At 38.0% G+C, this 15,997-nt stretch overlaps 1 protein-coding gene across 8 annotated transcripts in view; it reads right to left on the minus strand.

Moving 5' to 3' along the window:
* PTPN13 (protein tyrosine phosphatase non-receptor type 13) overlaps nucleotides 1-15,723 on the minus strand; it is a 225,054-nt gene extending 209,331 nt beyond the window's left edge. For all 8 annotated transcript variants that reach the window (XM_082632173.1, XM_082632172.1, XM_082632169.1 and 5 more), the window contains exon 1: nucleotides 15,227-15,723. The gene's annotated coding sequence lies outside the window, so the exon portion shown is untranslated. The remainder of the gene's footprint in view (nucleotides 1-15,226) is intronic.
* Between the last annotated feature and the right edge of the window lie 274 nt (nucleotides 15,724-15,997).

The raw sequence follows: 15,997 nt of genomic DNA on the forward strand, positions 1-15,997 counted from the left end.
TGCCTCCTCTGTAAGCTATTTATGTTGTTTCCAATTTTATACCATTACAAATAATACTGTGATGAGCATATAAACATTTAAAAAAGATTTTCAAAAGGACACATTTTTGTCTTTATTTAACAGTTTATAGGAACTTGATGCTAGGAAAACCACAGGATAGTAGGGAGAGGACCGTGGGGGTAAAACAAGCTGAAAGTAAAATACGCTACCAGTGCAGGAACAACCGTCTGAAAGCTCCGGAACGACTACATAAACTTAGATTCCAACATAGACTATGGAGTTCTCTTTCACACTTGCTATGTAAACTGAGGTAATTTTTTGCCTCTCCTTGATTCTGCTTGTTTTAAAATATACAATCAATCAATCAATAACTAAATAACTAAATAAAAGATACTATTCACATGAGAAGTTATGGTTAAGACAATTGACTGCAGTCAGACAGACATGGATTCAAAATCCCTGCTCCACTACCAACCAGCTGTGTGACCTATGGCAACTCATCAAGCCTCTCTAAGATTCAGTTTTCTCATCTGTAAAATAAGAATAATAGCATCTATCTCACAGATTTGTTGTAAAGATAAATAATATCCTATTTTAAATTCTTATAGTAAATACACAAAGAGTCATTGTAACCATTTTCACTGTTCCTTTAGGTGATCTGAAAGATATCATAAACATACATGTGTGGTTTGTGTATAAATTTTTGGCTTAATCTACAGATTATAATGGCACGGGTGCATATTTACAAACTGCTGCATCATATAATTAGCTTTTAAAGTATTATTCAGTCTAAAAGGCTAATTGTCACAATATAGAGAAATGAAAACCTTTACAATGGCCCTCATTAGGGTAGTAAAAGAGGATTTAAATAACTTCTTAAAAGATTAATAGTTTTAAAGGTATCATAAACATGAATTTTGCTGTTTATAGCATATACCATTGAAACTGTTTCTCTTGAGACAATAAATTCCTGATTAGGTCTTTTTCACATGATTAGGAGGTCAAATATATTTTAAAAGATGCTGTCTAAGTGAACCAAGAGTAATTTATAAACTAGAGTAACATTATTTCCTCTAGATTTTTTTTTTCTTACAACTATTTGGTAATACAAAAAGCAGAAGGGGAAAATGCACCAGCCACCATTATATACACTTTATTAATCAAAGCAACGGCAATTAATCCTTTAGATGATTTGGCCAGCTAAGACACTATTTGTAGAGGCCTACACTGAATTTTGCTGTTACTTAACAATCAACTAGGTGACTTCAGGCAATAGCCAAGTATTTGTAGATAGCCAAGAAGTTTTTTAGTATGTTGTTTCAGGAATTTAAAAATAAATCAAGTCCTGAGTTGGTAAAATACTGAATATATTTTTGAATTTTACTTTTTACATCACAATTGGTATAGCAGATAAAACATTTATCTGAATTAAAAATGGAAAAATGAGTTTCAAAACTTTTTTAGGAGTTGATCTATCTGCCAAGTATAATGCTAACATCTAAGAAAAGGATAGAAATTTTTTTTGTAGCCAAAGCAATTTGCAGAAGAGATTCCCCATTAATTTACAATTTTGAGTCCTAGTGATAACTATCATAATAATAAATAAGTACAAAGACTGAAAGTAAAGTCATACTACTGGCACATAAAAAACCCAACTACTATAGCACAATATTAAACAACAGGATGAGATTTTTATTTAAACACTTTTTCTGAATTTATGGTTTATATGGCCCCTTTTAAATACAATCCCCAACTGCAGGTTAAGTGACCTAAGCAGTAACTAATCCACATAAACTGAACAAACATCATACACACTTTACTCCGAGTCAAGATCCTTTGTCAGCTTGTTCTAACAAGTGGCAGATAGCAGCAAATGATAAATATCTTTGATTCAGTCAGTAGTTGGCTTATTGAGCAAATTCAGAAAGTGCTGAGTAAAATCACTTTCTATTTCAACCAATCTTCCCAGCCTCACTGAGTTTCCTCATTACTCTAGGTCCCATATTTCACTTGACCACTGCAGATTGCAATAACCCCTATACCTTACCCTTCGTTTTCTGCAGATGTGGATTTAGGCCATCAACGTTCAAATTTTCAACTTCAAAGTGATAAAGCCTATAAACCATTTATCCATCTCCCATTACTCTCCCAACAGTGATGATTTCTAACCTTTACATCACTCTTCAAACTTCCAATTTTTCACCACTACTGAATCATAGTTAAAAGCAGACAAGCTTGCTTCTTCTGACGGCACTTTCTGAAGATAACTGCATTAAGTGTAAATTCTCTTACAGAATTCTCTTATTTTCATTTCTGTTCTTCAACAGGCCCACATCTATCTTTGTAACATTCTCTTCAATCTTACAGAAAAAGCTGCTCTCCTCCTGACCAAAGCTAACAACTCTACCTAGAGCTCACTCCTTCCCATCCAGACAAAGCCTCATAAAAAGAGAGTATTCTTTTTCACTCTTTCTGGAACTTTAAATCTCTTAATCTCATAGAATCTGTTCTTTCACCATCTTCAATTTTACAAAGAAATTTTTTCTGACTCATGAAATCATTCAGATCATCTGAATCTCATCTACTTTGCCACCAAATACCATCCTCCATTTCAACTTCCTTCCTATTCCTCTCCTTATCAGTATAGTAAAATGGTGTTGAAGGTAATAACACTCAACTGATCACACTGTTCTTTTTCTTCTACTTTTCTTCCATCATTTTTGTTGGCTCCCTATGGCATCTGTTGCTACTGGTCACATACTCCTTGACAGACTCTCCTAATGCATCATCTTTAACATTACACTTTCCTAGTTCTCTTACTCTTTAGGCACTTCCTTCTCTGTACCCCTACTCTTCTCACTTTCACATGCCACCTTCAGCACTTCTTAACACTTCCTCTCTCCTGAACTGACTCACTCATATCTTTTATTCTGCCCTGTGATACACCATGCTCTTTCCCAGACATTAATAACATCTTCAAGACAGCTCAAGCTCTACCCAAGTGAATCCTGTGACTAAGCCACACTTTCTTCCTCAAAATTTTAGAGCATTTATTCATTGTTTTCTAATATATAATGGCTTCCTATCTTTCCTATCTGTGTTTTTTTTAAACCTAGATTTTAAGTTTTTTGGTAGCAACCTTTTCCTTTTATTTTAAAATATTTCTCAATATACTGAAAACAATTCTGAATACAGAGCAGTCAGTCAAATACTTTACAGCTGTATAATTAGTTTATCTAAGAAACAAAAGACATTACAACAAAAACTAATTTATATTACTTGTAAAACATTTATAATTGTTGCTATTTTAACTGTAGTCAAATAATCCTGTGGGTATTTTTTCCTACCAATTTCCATATTTTTCACATATTCACGGGGGCATGGCCGATTTGCCCATTTTATTTCTTTTAAGATGTCAACCATTTTAGTTTTAAAGTAAATACGTAGCTACTATGTCTAAAAAGATCTTACATGTAAAACATCTGATAACCAAAGCATAGTCAGTGACCTAATCAAAACATACTAGAGAGGCTAAAATCTGGGTGGATGAAGAGATAAGCCAAGCTTTTTTCTCAGTATAATTAATCATATTTCTTAGGTTGCTGTTTTGCCCAGTATATATAGATGAAAAGGGAAGTGAAAGGTAAAGAATTCTTGTAAAGTGGATACGTGGGCTGTGCCCAATCATTTTATATATGTAATGACTCAGGAATAAAGCTTATGCAACTTTCTGAGGTAGACATTATTATTTTCATTTTACAGATCAGACACAGAGAGATTAAATTACTTATCCAAAATGACTCTAATTACTAAAAGAGCTAAAACGCAAAAACCGAGGACTACCTAAATTCAAAATCCGTGCTCTTTCTACTATACTATACTTCCAAATTTATGTTTGAATGTTAATAAATTATAACACCACCTAGATTTAGTTTTCACAAAAGCTAAACATTTAAGAACAGACATAAATATACTAATTTTGTCTTGTTAAAGGCTAATAATAATTTAATATTTCAATGGTAGGTTAAATACTGATTTTTAAAAATTATATGAATGATACGTACTTAGTACAAGGAATTAACTATGAAACAATGCAAAGTATAAAGTACTAAACAATCTTAATGGCTGTGAACCAGCCTCCACAGAAAGTAAATCTAGTTTCTTAATTATCTTCTAGGTCAAGGCACTTTAATTAGCATAATGTATGTGTTAGCTATCAAGTGATAAGTCAGCAAAACCAAGCCTCCTATGCCCCCAAAAACCTAGCATAGGATCTATAACTTATTCAGAGGTACTATAACCAAATCCCATTAAACTGGAAACAAACCGCGATCAGATGTTAGGCAGTCTGGAGAAAATAATAATTGTATCCCCAATATCTACCCCCTTCAGTTTGTTTCGGGACAGCCAAGTGCCCAGCAAAAAACTACAATTCCCAGCGTCCCTTTATGTACAGATGGCAAATATAAACAGTCATTGGGTAAGACTTTCAAGAAAATTCTTTAAAAGGATCTAACTCAGCTGGAAGGCACACCCTTTTTTGCCATTTCCCCCATCTCTTCCATATATTCTAACTAGAAGGACAACATTTTTATAGAATGCTAGCAGCCATTTTGTAACCAAGAGGGCATCTTGAGGATGAAAGCCACGCAGTAAGGAGGTAGAGAAGAAAAAAAAGATGTCTGGGTTCACTGCAATGTCTTAAAACAGCCAGAGCAGCTCTGGAGTCGTATGCCTGGACTTTATATTAGAGAAAAGGAAATCCCTATCTTCTTAGGTCATTGTTATGCCGGGGTCTCTTGTACTAGCAACCCAAAGCAACTTCTCATTGGAAGAAGCAAAACAAATAATTCATTGCAGTGGTCTTGGATAGGGCAAACACAAAGAATATTTCCCAAATCAGTGCTCCTATTAAGAAAGATGCTAAGAGATGTACTGTGGATTCTGTAGTTAAATTGTCAAATAAATTAAAATGATAAACAGTTGGCCATCTGTAACCACAGGTTCCACAACCACAGATTCAACCAACCTTGGATGGAAAATATTTGGGAAAAAAAAAAATTACAGAAAGTTCCAAAAAGCAAAACTTGAATTTGCTGCATGTTGGCAACTATTTGCATTGTATTTACAATGATTTACGCAGCATTTACACTGTATTAGATAGTATAAATAATTTGAAGATGATTTAAAGTATATGGGAGGATTTGTGTAGGTAATATGCAAATACTATGCCATTTTATATAAGGGACTTGAGTATCCACAGCTTTTATATCCATGGAGGTCCTGGAATCAATCCCATGGAGAATACGGAGGGACGACTCTATACATAATCATCTTGGAGATTCATAAGGTATATTAGTATATTAAAGGTTCTAAAAGGGTGCGCAAAATCAGTCAGGATAAACGTCTACAAAAACTTACTAAAGAATTTTAGGTTATAGACTTCCCTGGTGGCACAGTGGTTGAGAATCCTCCTGCCAATGCAGGGGACACGGGTTCAAGCCCTGGTCCGGGAAGATCCCACATGCCACACAGCAACTAAGCCCGTGCACCACAACTACTGAGCCCATGCTCCTAGAGCCTGTGCTCTGCAACAAGAGAAGCCATGGTAATGAGAAGCCTGCACATCGCAATGAAGAGTAGCCCCTGCTCACTTCAAAAAGCCCGCATGCAGCAACAAAAACCCAATGCAGCCAAAAATTAATTAATTAATTAAATTTAAAAACAAAAACAACAACACATACCCTTTAAAAGAAAAAGAAAACAATTCTAGGTTATGTTACACAACACTCCTGGGGCATAGCAACATAAGATTCACAAATATTAAGTAATATATCTGTGTGACTGTGAACAATGTACATTTAAACATACTTTATGTACCTGAGTGTTAACTTTAAAAATAGACACTTTGGGAGGATAGATACCTTTGTCCTCAAACACAATAGTATCAGAGATATTTCTGGGACTGTCTTTCTAATCATGTTTACAGTCCTATTTTAAAAATCACTCCTTTTACTTTATAATCATTTTTCATTTTAATTGAAATTATTAAATCCTCCTAAATCATTCACCTTTCTAGATCATGAATATATTATTTAATTCAATCAAATCTATTCTCAAAGAAGAGATGTGCCACTACAAAGGATCTTCAAAAACAACATGCCATATGCTCTAAAAAGTAACTCCAAAACAGGAGATGTGTAGGGTTCTAAAAATGAGTAGTTTTGGGAATTCCCTGGCGGTCCAGTGGTTAGGACTTCGCACTTTCACTGCCATGGCCCATGTTCAATCCCTGGTCAGGGAAGTAAGATCCCACAAGCCGCGCAGCATGGTCAAAAAAAAAAAAAAAAAAGGGTAGTCTGAAGAGGATGACATTTACTTTCACAAGTTCCACGAAGTGTGTGAAATTTATGCACAGGTTACATATATCAACAAGCCCAAGTAACGAGTGGAAGAAACAGAAACATGCAGCCCAAGAAACAAAGTAGGGCCATAAACTTTGAAACAAAAAAACGTATTTAAGTTCATATATTACCTTTACCCAGGGTAGTAAATAAATAAATAACTGTTATAAATAAAAGTATACCAAAAATAATAATAGCTAATATTTATTAAATACTTAGTATGCATTAGGCACTGCTCCAATTGCTTACATGTTTTAATGAATTAATCATTTAGTCCTTACAACAATCCCATAAAAGAGGCCTGGTAATTATCCTTATTCTGTAAATGAAAAAACGAAAGCACAAGGAAAATTTCCACAAGGTCACAGAGCTTATATATCAGAGTCAGAAATTAAAACTCAGGCAGCCTGGCTCCAAAGTCTAGGGTCTAAATCCCATGCTATACTGTTGTCTCTAAATCAAAGAGGAATGGTCAACACAATGCACAGCTGCATCTAAAAACAATTCATATATATTCAGATCAGTACTCACGTTTGTAAAGTTTTTACATATGATTTAATTTTTACCTTTACAGCTGTTCTGTGCCAATATATCCTGTCAATAGATTGGTTTACTTGGCTTGAACTCAGATGATTAAATATATGTGGCCACAGACTAATCCATTTACCTGCTATCTTAGTAATGTGCCCTCTCTGTGTATCACCAGTGCCTAGTAGAGCGCCCGGCAGAGAACAGGAATTCAATGTACGTTTACTGAATACAGAACAATTAAAAAGGGAGCTGTCCAGGGCTTCCCTGGTGGCGCAGTTGTTAAGAATCCGCCTGCCAATGCAGGGGACAAGGGTTCAAGCCCTGGTCCGGTTAGTTCCCACGTGCCGTGGAGCAACAAAGCCCGTGCGCCACAACTACTGAGCCTGCACTCTAGAGCCCGCGAGCCACAACTACGGACGCCCGCATGCCTAGAGCCCGTTCTCCACAACAAGAGAAGCCAACGCAATGAGAAGCCCACGCACCGCAACAAAGAGTAGCCCCCCGCTCGCCGCAACTAGAGAAAGCACGCCCGCAGCAAGAAACACCCAACGCAGCCAAAAATAAATAAATAAAATAAAATAAATATATTTTTTAAAAAGGGGGGGCTGGCCATCAGAATATGGTTATATCAGTCCAGATTCATCATTACGGCTACAAGAAAAACACTCAACTGGCTTGGTTTACCAACAGTGATTCTTTAATATCCCTTTAGGTGGAAGAACAATATCATCTATTTTTTAATTAAATCTCAGTATCTCAGTACAATCTTAAAACACCCCTGAAGTTAGATGAAGTCTTGATGTACACACATAAACATAGAGAAACATTAAGATGAAATCTTATTTTAAAAATGTAGCTCTGTTTGGTCTTCAGCTATGAGTATATTATGTGATCACATTAAAATAGTTTCTTTTATTTAAAAATTGAAGGAAATTCCCATTAAATTTTAATAATGGAAAATAATATAGTCTAGATTTTTTCTTTGTAAGTGTAAGAATTATATAACTATGAACACTGAAGGATATGTTGGCTTGAATTACAAATAAAACAGCAATACTGCCAGGTACTGTGTAATAACACATACACTATCTGTTATTTATTTCTGTATACCTCAAAGCAGTGCCAGAATTTCAAAGTTCTGATTGAATTCAACTGACTGGTACATATCCACAATATAGTTTTAGCTAGTTTTGATCTGATAATTGAATATTCCTAAACTAAATTATATCTATTGTATATTTTTTTAAAATTATAAGTTATTTTGATTTTTCTAATCTAAGAGTTTTTTGGTTTTTTTCCTAATATTTTATTTATTTATTTAATTTGGTTGCACCGGGTCTTATTTGTGGCATGCAAAGTCTTAGTTGTGGCATGCATGTGGGATCTAGTTTTCTGACCAGGGATCGAACCCAGGGCCCCTGCACTGGGAGCTCGCAGTTTAACCACTGCACCACCAGGGAAGTCCCTAAGAGTTTTTTTTTAATGGAAGTATAGTTGATCATTCTTTAAAAAAATGAAACACCTATTTCAGCTTTCGTGAAGTACAGCCATAAGGATACATTTTAGCTTTTGTAAATTTTCACACAGTACTTAGAAAACTGGTATATGTTGCATCTGAATCATCGCGTGAAGCTCATTCTTTCACTTCCAGAAACTAGCATCAGAGTCAAATCAAAATAGACTGTGTGAAGAATGAACTGAGTCAATATTACGTTCAAATAATCCTATGAAATTACATCTCAGCAAAGTCAAGAATATGAAAGACATTGAGAGAATGAATTTATCATTCAAAACTTTACAAATAAGGGAAACTCCTGTGTCAAAACACTGATTATTTCTTTTCACTTCAACATTTTCCAGAAGAGATATCTGACTATACTAAGACCTAAAATAAATAATCTCTTAATAGTTTAAATGTTTATTTTAAAAATTACACTTTTCTAGAAAAAGTGCTTAAGTAATACTTAAGCAGTGCTAAGAGTAACTAAGTTTCTTAAAAGGGTTCTCTTCTTTTAAAAAAATTCTCAGGCTCGGGCTTCCCTGGTGGCGCAGTTGTTGGGAGTCCGCCTGCCGATGCAGGGGACGTGGGTTCGTGCCCCGGTCCGGGAAGATCCCACATGCCGCGGAGCGGCTGGGCCCGTGAGCTATGGCCGCTGAGCCTGCGCATCCGGAGCCTGTGCTCCACAACGGGAGAGGCCACAACAGTGAGAGGCCCGCGTACTGCAAAAAAAAAAAAAAAAAAAAATTCTCAGGCTCTATCTTTCTTCCTAAAAAAAAAAAAAAAATACACCAACTTAGAATATTTTTAACACATTCTCAGATTATATAATCATTCTAACCTTAATTTAAGTTATTCAACAAGAATGTTTCATTTCTGTTCCACAACTACATGAGAAATAAGAGGAAAAGCATTAAAATATGAAAATGATATAGAATACAAAACATTCCATCAGACACCCTTTCAACAAAATAACTCTCAACATCTTGGATGCAAATTTTTCTGAACTGAGTAGTTAAAAAAGCATGTGTTTATGTTAAAAGAAATGAACAGGGGCTTCCCCGGTGGCCCAGTGGTTGAGAATCTGCCTGCTAATGCAGGGGACACAGGTTCGAACCCTGGTCTGGGAAGATCCCACATGCCGCAGAGCAACTAGGCCCGTGAGCCACAACTACTGAGCCTGCGCGTCTGGAGCCTGTGCTCCTCAACAAGAGAGGCCACGATAGTGAGAGGCCCGCGCACCGCGATGAAGAGTGGCCCCCGCTTGCCACAACTAGAGAAAGCCCTCGCACAGAAACGAAGACCCATCACAGCCAAAAATAAATAAATAAAATTAAAAAAAAAAGAAATGAACAATCTACCAATAAGGAAAAAAAGGAACACTTTTAATTAAAAATAATGTTTCCATTTCTAACCACTTTAGTTTCTACTCCCAACACAATAAACCAATAAAGTAAACTTTGATTTTTTTTTAAAGGTGCTAAGGGGGGTGGTGCAGCTGAGATGAACTACATGTACAGTTTCCTCTAAGCTGTGCATCAGTAGTTAACAAGTGACAAACACCATTAAAATTCACGACATAGTGTTAGCTTTCAACCATCTCAAACTGCTTAGGAACCTCATTTTTGTTGAAGGGAATGCTTTCTTGTGGGAAGAAATAGTCTCAGGACTTCCTTGGTGGCGCAGGGGTTAAGAATCCACCTGCCAACTCAGGGGACACGGGTTCGAGCCCAGGTCCGGGAAGATCCCACATGCCGCGGAGCAACTAAGTCTGTGCACCACAGCTACTGAGCCTGCGCTCTAGAGCCCGATAGCCACAACTACTGAGCCCATGTCCCACAACTGAAGCCCACGCGCCCGGAGCCCATGCTCCGCAATAAGAGAAGCCACCTCGATGAGAAGCCAGTGCACCGCAACGAAGAGTAGCCCCCGCTCGCCGCAACTAGAGAAAGCCCACACGCAGCAACAAAGACCCAACGCAGCCAACAATAAATAAATAAAATAAATATATTTTAAAAAAAGAAAAGAAATGAAGTCCCTCATGCAACTCTATGTTCAAGTTAAAACTAGTAAGACGGTTTTCTGTTGGAAAATTCAATTGTACCATATGGCAACTAAGAGTCTCCATTTGTAAAAGAAAAAAAAAAGCTTCCCCAGATAGAAAAACCTTGAATCAAATTCCAACACTTAAGTTGAAATGATGACTTTCTCTATTTCCTGAAACTGCTGTAGTACACAAGAGCAATTAAGCCATTGGTTGGATTCAGAGCATACTGATATAAATGATAAACATAAGTACACTCAAGTTCCTCCTCTCAGTTAACTTTGAAAAGGAAAACCTCACAACTAGGTACAAGGAATTGAGGAAAGCGTTAAAAATGTGATATTTCTCCTCACTTAAATAAAACTATCAAAAATAATATATTTTAAATTATAAATCTAAAGGAAATGACTATATATATCATATTTATCTCATTTCAGATGATGGGAAATTGTAACACAAATTTCCAAACCTTTAGGTAATACAGAACTTTCTGTGATGATAGAAATATTCCATAGCTGAGCTGTTCAAAACAGGGGCTACTAGCCACAAGTGGCTACTGAGCACTTAAAATTTCGCTAGTGCGGGGAGGGAAGAACTGGGAATTTGGGATTAGCAGATGCAAACTATTATATATAGGATGGATAAACAAGGTCATACTGTTTAGCACAGGGAACTATATTCAATATCCTGTGATAAACCATAATGGAAAAGAATATGAAAAAGAATATATGTATATGTATAACTGAGTCACTTTGCTATAGAGCAGAAATTAAACACAACATTGTAAATCAACTATACTTCAATAAAAATTCTTTTTTAATTTGGCTAGTGGGAATAAGGAACTGAATTTTAAATGATAGCTAATTAAATTAATTTAAATTTAACTACATGTGCAGCTCTAAGGAACTGGAAGGAAATATTTATACCTTAAATTCTGATTCAAATAGTAAAAATCCTGTAGATGGGCATATACATAGTTGCTTCTGAAACATATTTAATTCTTGTGATTTATGTAGAGGAAAATACCAAAACACAACATAAAAATGTTGCTGCATTTGTGGGAATCAAATTTTCTATACTCACCTTCTAGAAAGGACTAGAATATTGGTTTGTAAGTTGGCTCCATATTGTAATTTCTTAGGGCGCTTCCAAAAATAAGGATGTGTGGGTCTTACCCCCAAAGATTCTGGTTTAATTGGTCTGAATTGAGTCCTGGGCATAAAGAATTTTAAAACCTACCCAGGTGATTCTAACATGCAGCCAGAGTATCACTAAACTAGAAAGAAAATAAGAAACTGTTAAGTATAGATGCAGTGTGCAACCAAAGACATTTCTTTGCTGGTAGGCAAAGAGGGCCTTCCAACAACACAGATTCAAGTCAAAACCCCTGAGGGCTATGGTGAGTTACATGTTCTAAACATTCAGGAATGATTTGGGTGTACAATCATAAGTTTTTGCTCTTATTGAATGTTATTCAATTACGTAAAAGAAATTAGAAAGGAAGGAAATAAACTAAATACTGAGTGTCAATTTGCACTTGCCACTTTTGCATATATTATTTAATTTCATCCCCAACATACCTTGGGAAGTAGATAGTATTAAATTATTCAAAAATGTGGAAAGTAATTTAAAGATGTTCTCTAGGATTTGGACACACGTTTCTCTAAAGTCCACATTCTATATATTACAGCAGAATTCTCTCTGAGGAAGTTTGTTTCAATAAATTTTCATACTGGAATCAAAGAAAAATAAAGAAAAAGCAGGATTCAGTGGTGGAGCACAGGATAAGGCAAACACACTTAAACAGGTGTTTAAACCAGTTCCTGTATTTCCTAAGAACCTGATAGCAAACCCGGGGAAAAACATGTTCGTCTGTGGTTCAAATCTACAGCAGCCTCAACACTAGACCATTTAGAAGTTGCTGCCTTTCTATCCTAAGAAGTTAAGTAATTGGTCTCCTACTGCCTCACAAGCTATTAGCTATAGTTATACATTCTTCATACAGGATAGGACAGGATGCTTATTCACAGTGACTGACACTAAACAAGAATAAGACAGGGGTCTTAAAGATGTTTTCATTTTGCCCCCTAGACTCACAGGATTACTGGAATTACTCCTCATGGAGCAGTTTACAGACCACAGTTTTGATGTGACATGCTTACAGTGACTATGTAACTTTAACTTAGATCATTGATGTTCTATATAAATTACTCATTAAAAGCTTTTAAGATCCAGTTCCTGGGTTGTTCAACCCATCTTAATTTTCAAATTAAGAAAAGTTGTCAGTGGAAAAAATTGGAAATCCAGAGCAACAGACCCTCACCCTTCCTATCAGCACTAATCCTTCTATTCTGAGACCCAATATCCTTTCTCCTTTTTCAGGCTCCAGCTGTGTAAAGGGACATTAACTCAAATGAGTCACACTTGGTTACATCAGAGGCCTGAGAGGAGAAAACCTTCAATTCTCTATTCTAACTAATGGCACAAATTTCTCCCAAAGCATATTCCAAAATAAGAAAATGTTGACAGGAGTAACTCCTAAATGCACAGGCTTGGAGTATGGCAGTGTTTCCTTTCGATTTCAATTGGTATTGATTACAATTTGATTATACCACAAAAAATGTTTTGTAGTTTATTTAACAATTACAAACTCTTGTCAAAAAAAAAAAAGAGAGACCATTGTAAAGCAATTATACTCCAATAAAGATGTTAAAAAAAAAATAGAAGAGGAAGAAGCTGCAGCAGCTTATTCTCAGTAGTCCCTTTCTCTAGCTCATTTGGAACGGGCAATAAGATGAGCTGGAAAAATACATACTCAATTGATATAGGAGAAGCTACAATGCCCCTCATCCAATCCCTGACCTATTAAAAGCAGAATAAAGCAAGGATTTGACCTGTTTTTCTTAATAAAAAACTACATAAATTCCATTCATTTCAAGATTGATACCTATCATCTACCAGAAACAATTAGCCAATTCTCACATTCACTTCCTGCATTTGAGGCATGCCTCCAGAAAAACATAATGTAAGTTTTACAACTTTTGACCCCATCATAGTATCAAAATCCATCTTTGCAATTGACACTGGTTTTAATGGTTTGTGTATGCGTGTTTCTTGTGACATGAAAAGCTATTTATAAATATTTTCAGATGCTGGTAATCACCCTCCGAAAAACAGCAGGCTTTACATGCAAGTAAAAGTTTTGGTGGGACAAATGTAAATTCAAACCTACATAATAGATTTTTTTTAAAAGTTCTTGTATCAACTATACTCCAATAAAAATTAAATAAATAAAAAATTTAAAAAGTTCATGTAAAAGTGAAACACACTTCAAATTAGTTCCTTTTCTTAATAACTAACCCTAGATATTTTTTCTACTTTTAATTCCAGCTTCCATCCTACCATCTCCCCGACACATACTTCCACAAGGCCTCTAGAACATCAAAGTTAGAATACAAAGTTATTATGAAAAAAGTATAATAAACTTAAGATTGGACAATAAAGCAGTCAATTCGCCTCTGTACGAATTTACTGAATCAATACCTGCATGAACTTAATAAATAATGCTAATGATATTAACATAAGAAATAATTTGTATCATAGCACCAACACAAACAGCCAATGAGCAGGAAGCAAGTTTTCACGTTGACCCTCCCAACCCAGTCAACAAGAATTTGGGAAAATACCAACGCTTGTTTCATAATACAACGACTTCCATTTTTTCCCCATCCTTTAGTAAACTCTGTAGATCTAAATTTTAAAATCTTTCTAATTAGTTACCTGCACTCTTCAACCCACAGATCAGGTGTCCTACATTTCGTTTAGGTCCCCGCCTTGAAAACAAACCCGATTGCCCCATTTTCTGAGAGGTAAATTCAGCTCCAGGCAGCTCTCCATGAAGTCACCGCGTTTGCTATTTCAAAGATGCAATTAAACGAAAATGACACAAGGCTGTCCAAGAGATTAGTTGGAAGTGTATGGAGGTGTCGACCATATATGTGTAAGGCCAATGAAAACTGCATTGCTGTTAATCTATTTTAGTGGTAATATTTCTCCCCATTACCCCTTCTCCAGTGTATTCACAACAGAGGGAAATTAAACTTTGTAAAAACTTTCTTGCCTCTACCAAACTTTAGCTTTCCAGCTTTCCGTACTGCTGTATCTTGTAATGAGTAAAGGCGAGAGGGAGAGGGGTGGTTAGCTCCACTCAGAGAAAAGCAATAAAAGAGCTTGCATCAGGCAGTGTCTCTCCCTCTGCCCCCTCTTCCCTACCACCCAACCCCCTCTTCTCCGAGCCCTTACATACACACATTCTTTTCGGCGGCCTCTAACCACACCATGTCCACAATCATTTACAGAAATTAGAAACAGACTCTGGGAGCCCTTCCCTTAGCACGCACAGGGCAGAGATGTAGTAGCATGATGGGGCAATGTCACTCTCTATTACCCCACAATCTCTTACCCCCTCTGGGGTTTAATTCCCGAGAATCCGACTTTCCTCCGCGGAGAAGGTGGATCTACCTAATTCACAATAAAACATCATCTCATTCCTCCCCACCCCAGTAACCCCATCCCCACCTAACACACCAAAACACTCCAACCAAAAAAAGTTCCTTCCACCAGGGCAACAGGGCTGATTTTAGGGGTTGGGGCAAAAGCAAAGAGAGGAGGAAGAGAGCGAGCGCGGTGCACTTTGTTGGGCACTTTCCACACACGCAGTCCAGAGCCCAAGCCAGCTCTCGTCCTTACCTGCTCTTCCGGAGACCCGGTCCTACTACTGGAGCGCGGGACGAGGGCTGAGGGGACGCGGCGTAGGGGTGGGCAGCCGGCAGCCCCCGCGGGCGCCGAGAGCCTCCACTTCTTCTTCCCCAAGCGGCTGCGAGCGTGGGCCGAAGGAGCTGGAGAAGGAGCCTGGGGAGGGGGAAAAGAGGAGCAGCATCTCCTCCTCCTCCACGCCTCCGAAACGCCCCTCCAGCCGCGACCCCGGCCGACCGCCTGACCCTCGAGCGCTCGCGCACCCTTCCCGGCCCTCTGTTGCCCCGTACGCCTGCAAGGGCTTCGCCAAACCCTCTGGTGCGGAACTGCTCAACTCCTGCGGCCGGCTCCGAGCGCTGCCGAAGCGGCAGAGGCGGACCGGGAAGCCAGGGAGTGCTGCTCGCCAGCAACACGGTCTCTAGGGGTTGTAACCATGGTGTGTCTCCCTCACCGCGCCGCGGCTGCCGGAGCTACTCGCTCCACTCGGGCGACACCTCACGCACCCGCACCGGCTCCGCCCAGTTCATGTCAATCAACCCTCCCCGGATTCCCGGAGCACAGCGGATCTCCGACCTCGCCGTCCCCTCGGCCTCATTGGCCCGACGGCCCTCCAGCCCCGCCCCTCCCTAGGGACAAGGTCGCCGGGGAGACAGGCGCCCAGGTTCCCATGACAACTGGAGTCTTGGGCCTGGCTTTTCGCGTTCTTCTGGCTTGCCAGACGCTCAGGTTGATGGCCTGGCAGCGAAGTTCTTAGCCCCTGCGGGG

The sequence above is a fragment of the Mesoplodon mirus genome, assembly GCF_964341445.2.
Source record: "Mesoplodon mirus genome assembly, chromosome: 2".
Lineage (NCBI taxonomy): Eukaryota > Metazoa > Chordata > Mammalia > Artiodactyla > Ziphiidae > Mesoplodon > Mesoplodon mirus.